Here is a 5,022-nt window from a genome sequence, read left to right on the forward strand (position 1 = left end):
ACACACACACTCACATATGTTTTTAAAAGTTCCCTTCACAATAGTGTTTCATAACATTTTTAGCTGGAGAAAGGTACAGGAAGGAAATGTCCAAGATTTGGTGTTTACTTGGACCATGTCATTAACATTTCCAATTTGTTGAGTGGTTTTCATGTTTTCCAGAAGTTCTCACCCTGTAAAAGCTGATAGATGGGCTGACAGAGCCTTCCAGGCTTGTGTTGGTATAATATGAGCCAAATGCCTGGAAACAATAAAACAGCAATTTTCTGAGAGATTTACCTGCAGGAAAAGCCAGGAACATAAAGGCCATTTTCTGTTTCCTGCCTTAAGCTTCTTCTTTTCTCTCAGTCCAGGAGGGGTTTGGGAGAGCTGGATCCTGTCAGGTTAACTGAGGGTGACATTAAATGTAATCTCAGCAGCAGCCACTGTGATGGCCCCAAAGGAAAGACCACTGGAGCAGGAATCAGAGAACTGGGCTCCTGTCTGGCCAGGGTGGAGGCTTCGTGTCATGAACAATGGAAGCAAAGGCTGCGGGGGTTGGGAAATGTCAGATCTTTTCTCTTAAAAGCTGGACGGGGTCATCCAGTCATGATTTGACAAACAATGGCTCTAGCTCCAATAGCAGCTACAAACCAAGGGAAAGTTCCTCCCCAGTTAAGCCCATCACAGCTGAGCCAGACTGTCTGAAATTCATGGGGGCGTCATCCACACCACTGCATTCTAGAGGGCTGAGCCTCAAAACTGGGTCTCTTTATGTCACAAGACAAGAAGGAATATGCATCCTGGACTCAGAGCCCTAAAGAGGGATAAGGAGGCCTGGACTAAAGTGATGTGAAGGGTTACCAGTGGGATCTTGGTTCCCCAAGTTAGTTTTGTAATAGTAATCAATTAATTGTAACCTTAACCCTGAAATGCCACATCCAAGTCCACAACCCATTTGGATACTTTCTGATTTAAAATGCATAGAACTATGTGAATTTTGCCTACCATTGACATTTTTTCTTTGGCAAACTAAACTTTGGCATGTATTTTATATTCACGTTCACACAGTACTCCTTGCTTCTTCCCAACGTTAAATAACCATAAACTTAAAATTAGCTATCTGAGTGACTTAAGAAATAATAATAAAATAATTTCTTTCAACATAACTTTGGTTAAACAGTGAACCAGATCTTACCCTGAAAAATCTATTTTCTTAGGGTTTAAAAATCATAAGCCTTAAGCTCAGAGTCTACATATACAGCCATGTGGCAGGATGAAACAATGGAGACGTTTACTAAACAATGAGAGAGTAAGTTTTCTCTTTCCCCACTCAAGAGGGTGAGCAGGCTGCTGTTCTAGAGGAACAAAGTCCCCTTATTTGGGGGCAGGGTTAGGAGCCTCTTTAAAGCTTAGGCTCAAGAAGGTGAAGGAGAAGGGGCAAACCAGTTATTTTTCCTTTTTTTCTAATCCTAGGTTTTGACTGATGTGGACCTATCTGGCCCATTCTCAGGAGGTGCAGGATTTGAACAGCATGGTCCATGGATGCCTGGGGCATGAACCCACAGTCCTGCCACCTTGAAAGTCTCAGTAGGGCCAATGGCCAAACCACATGTTCACAGAATAGCAGGACCGTGAATATCAGGTGATCCTCTGGGTGGCAATCATAATGGGCTCAAGATCAGAGGCTTCGCTGCGGCCTTACTCGTGGCGTTGGCCGCTTCCTGCCGGAGGACTGCCGGAACCCCAGAAGGGTGTCCCCCGCACAGCCAGGGCCAGCATTCGTGCAGGGATGACTGAATGTCACAGTGAGGGCACTTCCCTACCCCTCACCTGCTTCTGTGGCACCGTGAGGCCGACAGAAAGGCACGAGCTGGGCGCGTGTGAGTCCAGGTTTGACTTGCACTGATACTGGCCTGTGGTCCAGGATGGTTTGTTCTTGGGACCAGACCTGACCAGAAGTTGACCTCATGAGTATTTCAACCTCTCCAGCTGCCCTGCTCCTCCGGAGGCTGAGGAAGCTCTCCTGGGGCAGCACTACTGTCCAGCTCTTCATCTTAACGGTGGCGACCTTTGGTCTGCTGGGTGCCCTGGCCTGTCACTGGCTTCTGAACTTTTACTTCTACCTGCGCCACTGTCATCTGAACCGAATGAACCAAGAGTTCCTGCAGCAAAGCTTGAGAGAGGGTGAAGCTGCCCTCCGCTGCCCTCTGTCAACGGCTCGGTGCCCGTCGTCTGGCAGGCCACTCCCCGCCCCTGGTTGGTCATCACCATCATCACAGTGGACAGGCAACCTGGCTTCCACTATGTCCTGCAGGTCATGTCCCAGTTTCATCAGCTCCTTCAACAATGAGGCCCCTAGAGCGAGGGGCACCAACTTTTCCTGTGCAACGTGGAGTGGAGCGTGAGCCATTTAGATGCCAAGCTGCTGTCCAAGTACGTCTCTGTGGTCAACAGCTACGAGGGCATGGAGGATGACCAATTCGTTTGAGAAAGAGAAGCAGGACTACATCTGTTGTCTGGAATCCTCCCTGCAGACCTACAACCCAGACTACATCCTGATGGTGGAAGATGACCCCGTTTCAGAAGAGCAGATCTTCCCAGTCTTGGAGCACCTTCTTCGGCCTCTGAGCCACACCTCAGATATGCACTTTATCTAAAGCTCTATCACCCTGCGAGGCTCCAGCACTATATCACCCGGAGCCCATGCAGATCCTGAAGCGGGTTGGTGTCGGCATGTTGCTGGGGCCCTTACTAACCTGGATATATATGCAGTTTGCCAGCCAGCCGGGGTTTAGCTAACCCGTCATGCTCTTCTTCTTCCTGTACAGCATGGGTCAGGTAAAGCTGGTGGGCTGGCACTATTTCCTGGAGCTGCGGCAGCTGCGTCCTTCCCTGTACAGTGTGGTCCCTGCTTCACAGTTTTGCACCCCGGCAATACCTTTCCCTGCCCGGGTGGCCCGCTGGACCCTCACCTACCTATCCCAGGTGTACTGCCACAAGGGCTTCAGCAAGGACATGGCACTGTTCTCACTGTTGAGGGCCAAGGGGGAGCGGGCCTATGTGGTGGAGCCCAATCTTGTGAAACACATCAGGCTCTTCTCAAGCCTTCGGTACAACTTTCACCCCAGTCTGCTCTAGCTTGCCAAGAAATGCCTTTCTGAATTGGCCACTTCTTGGAGATGCAACTATTGAGCTCTTTCTTTGGACATAGTTGCTTGCAGATATTTCATTGCTTTAAGTTTGCTAGGAATATAGGTACTGGGATGACTGAAGAACAGGCAAGTCAAGCACCTTGGCCTTGGTAACTCTCTGGCAGAAACAAGCTGTTTCTGGACCATGAGTCCAGACCTCTGGCCCTCCACACAGCCACGCTGCCTCATGCAGTCTGACCCACCCAACGAGGGGCATTTAAATACCACTTAAATTCTACGATTGTTTATTGATCCGCTTCGCGATAGGGTCTGTGACTGCCAAAAATAGTGTGCACAGTGATATGACTGGTTTAGGATTTTAAGGGTAGAATTTGGTGAAAGGTGAGATTCTTTTGCAATGATTTCTTTCTCATTGGGAATAAGAATGGATGTATGTTTAGAATATATGTCCCAAGAGGCAGGACCATGTTGATAGATTCTATTTGTTTCCTTGACCTGGAATGATAAAAGTGGAAAAAAGCCACACAGTGCCCAGCCTCTTGCAGGTGTTACCTGGCATTTTCTTTTCCACACATTTGTAGTGCACTGATAATCAATTTTGTTCATGAGAACTTTAAGGCAGAGAAAGATCTGAAAGCACCTTCTTGATCATCAAGGACGGATTGCTTATGTTTAGTAATGATTTAATATTGAAGATTTCTATCATAATCTGATTCCTTGAAAGTTGGACATTGCAGAATAATATAGAATGGGTGAGCTCTTTACTAATAGCATACCCTTTTCCCTAACTTTGCTGGCTAATCACTCACCTTCATTTCTTTTTCTTCTATGCAGCATGATATTATAGGAGAAAAAAGCATGGACTGAAGTCAGAAGACCTGAATTTTTATTTCAGATCTCTGTCATGTCCTAGTGGTGTGAACTTGGGCAAGTCATAAACACTCTGAGTCTCAGGCTTGTCGCCTGTAAAATGGGGACAGTGATATCTACCTTGGAAATTGCCTTGAGGATTAAATGACAGAATGTATGTAAAACACTAGCAAGTGCTTATCTCACAGAGGGCACTTGGTGAATATTAGTTCTTTTCTCTCCTATAGTAAGCATATACAACTCAAGTGTATTTTGGGTAAAGTATTAGTGATATTATTTAAAGTATGATATGGGGCATAGGGCTGACACCTATGGAGCAGCTGTTCCAGACCAAACACTGCTAGAATAAAGGCTGGCTTTTCCTTGTGACTTCAGAAGGATATGCAGCTCAGTTTCATCTAGCCTCCCCCTCCAGCCAAACCCAAAATAAGAATTGTTCATTCAAACTAGAAATGATCTGAGACTCCTCTTGAGCTTATTCCAAGACTAGCATCTGAAAATTACTCTTCTCAAAAGTTACAAGTAAATGTCACTTGACAATACTTACTGGCCAGTGGCCAACAAGTCCCTTTGTGGGGATGGATGATTATATTAGAGTTCAAGCAGCTGTCCATTTTGTTTCAGTGCCACATCTTATGTTTGCTTTTAAGTTTCCACAGTGAGCTACCATCTCGGGATCTGCTTGAGAACACTGAGGGAGTAACAGGAGTTCATCATCACACTTTATAGATGAACAAACAGACCCAGAGATATTAGAGAATTTCCTCAGTTTCACACAGCTGAACAGCAGCAGAGAGGACTGGAATGTAGTAGATTTTTGACTTCCAGCCCCTGTACGTTTTTCTTAACCACATTCATTTTATAAATATCTATGTAATCAAATTCTCTTTTGTGAAATCCATTTGTAATCTGGGCTAAATAATGTCTCTGTAACCTAAGATGGTAAAAACTCACTGTGGTATTGGTCTTGGGGGACAAACAGGTTTCAGTATGTGTTGTGTTGTTATAGTGAGCTGTT

At 45.8% G+C, this 5,022-nt stretch overlaps 1 pseudogene; it reads left to right on the top strand.

Annotated features, from left to right (window-relative positions):
- Positions 1–1,949: 1,949 nt before the first annotated feature.
- On the top strand, positions 1,950–3,120 carry LOC115839081 (post-GPI attachment to proteins factor 4-like; annotated as a pseudogene).
- Positions 3,121–5,022: the final 1,902 nt, after the last annotated feature.

The sequence above is a fragment of the Globicephala melas genome, chromosome 10 (genome assembly GCF_963455315.2).
Source record: "Globicephala melas chromosome 10, mGloMel1.2, whole genome shotgun sequence".
Lineage (NCBI taxonomy): Eukaryota > Metazoa > Chordata > Mammalia > Artiodactyla > Delphinidae > Globicephala > Globicephala melas.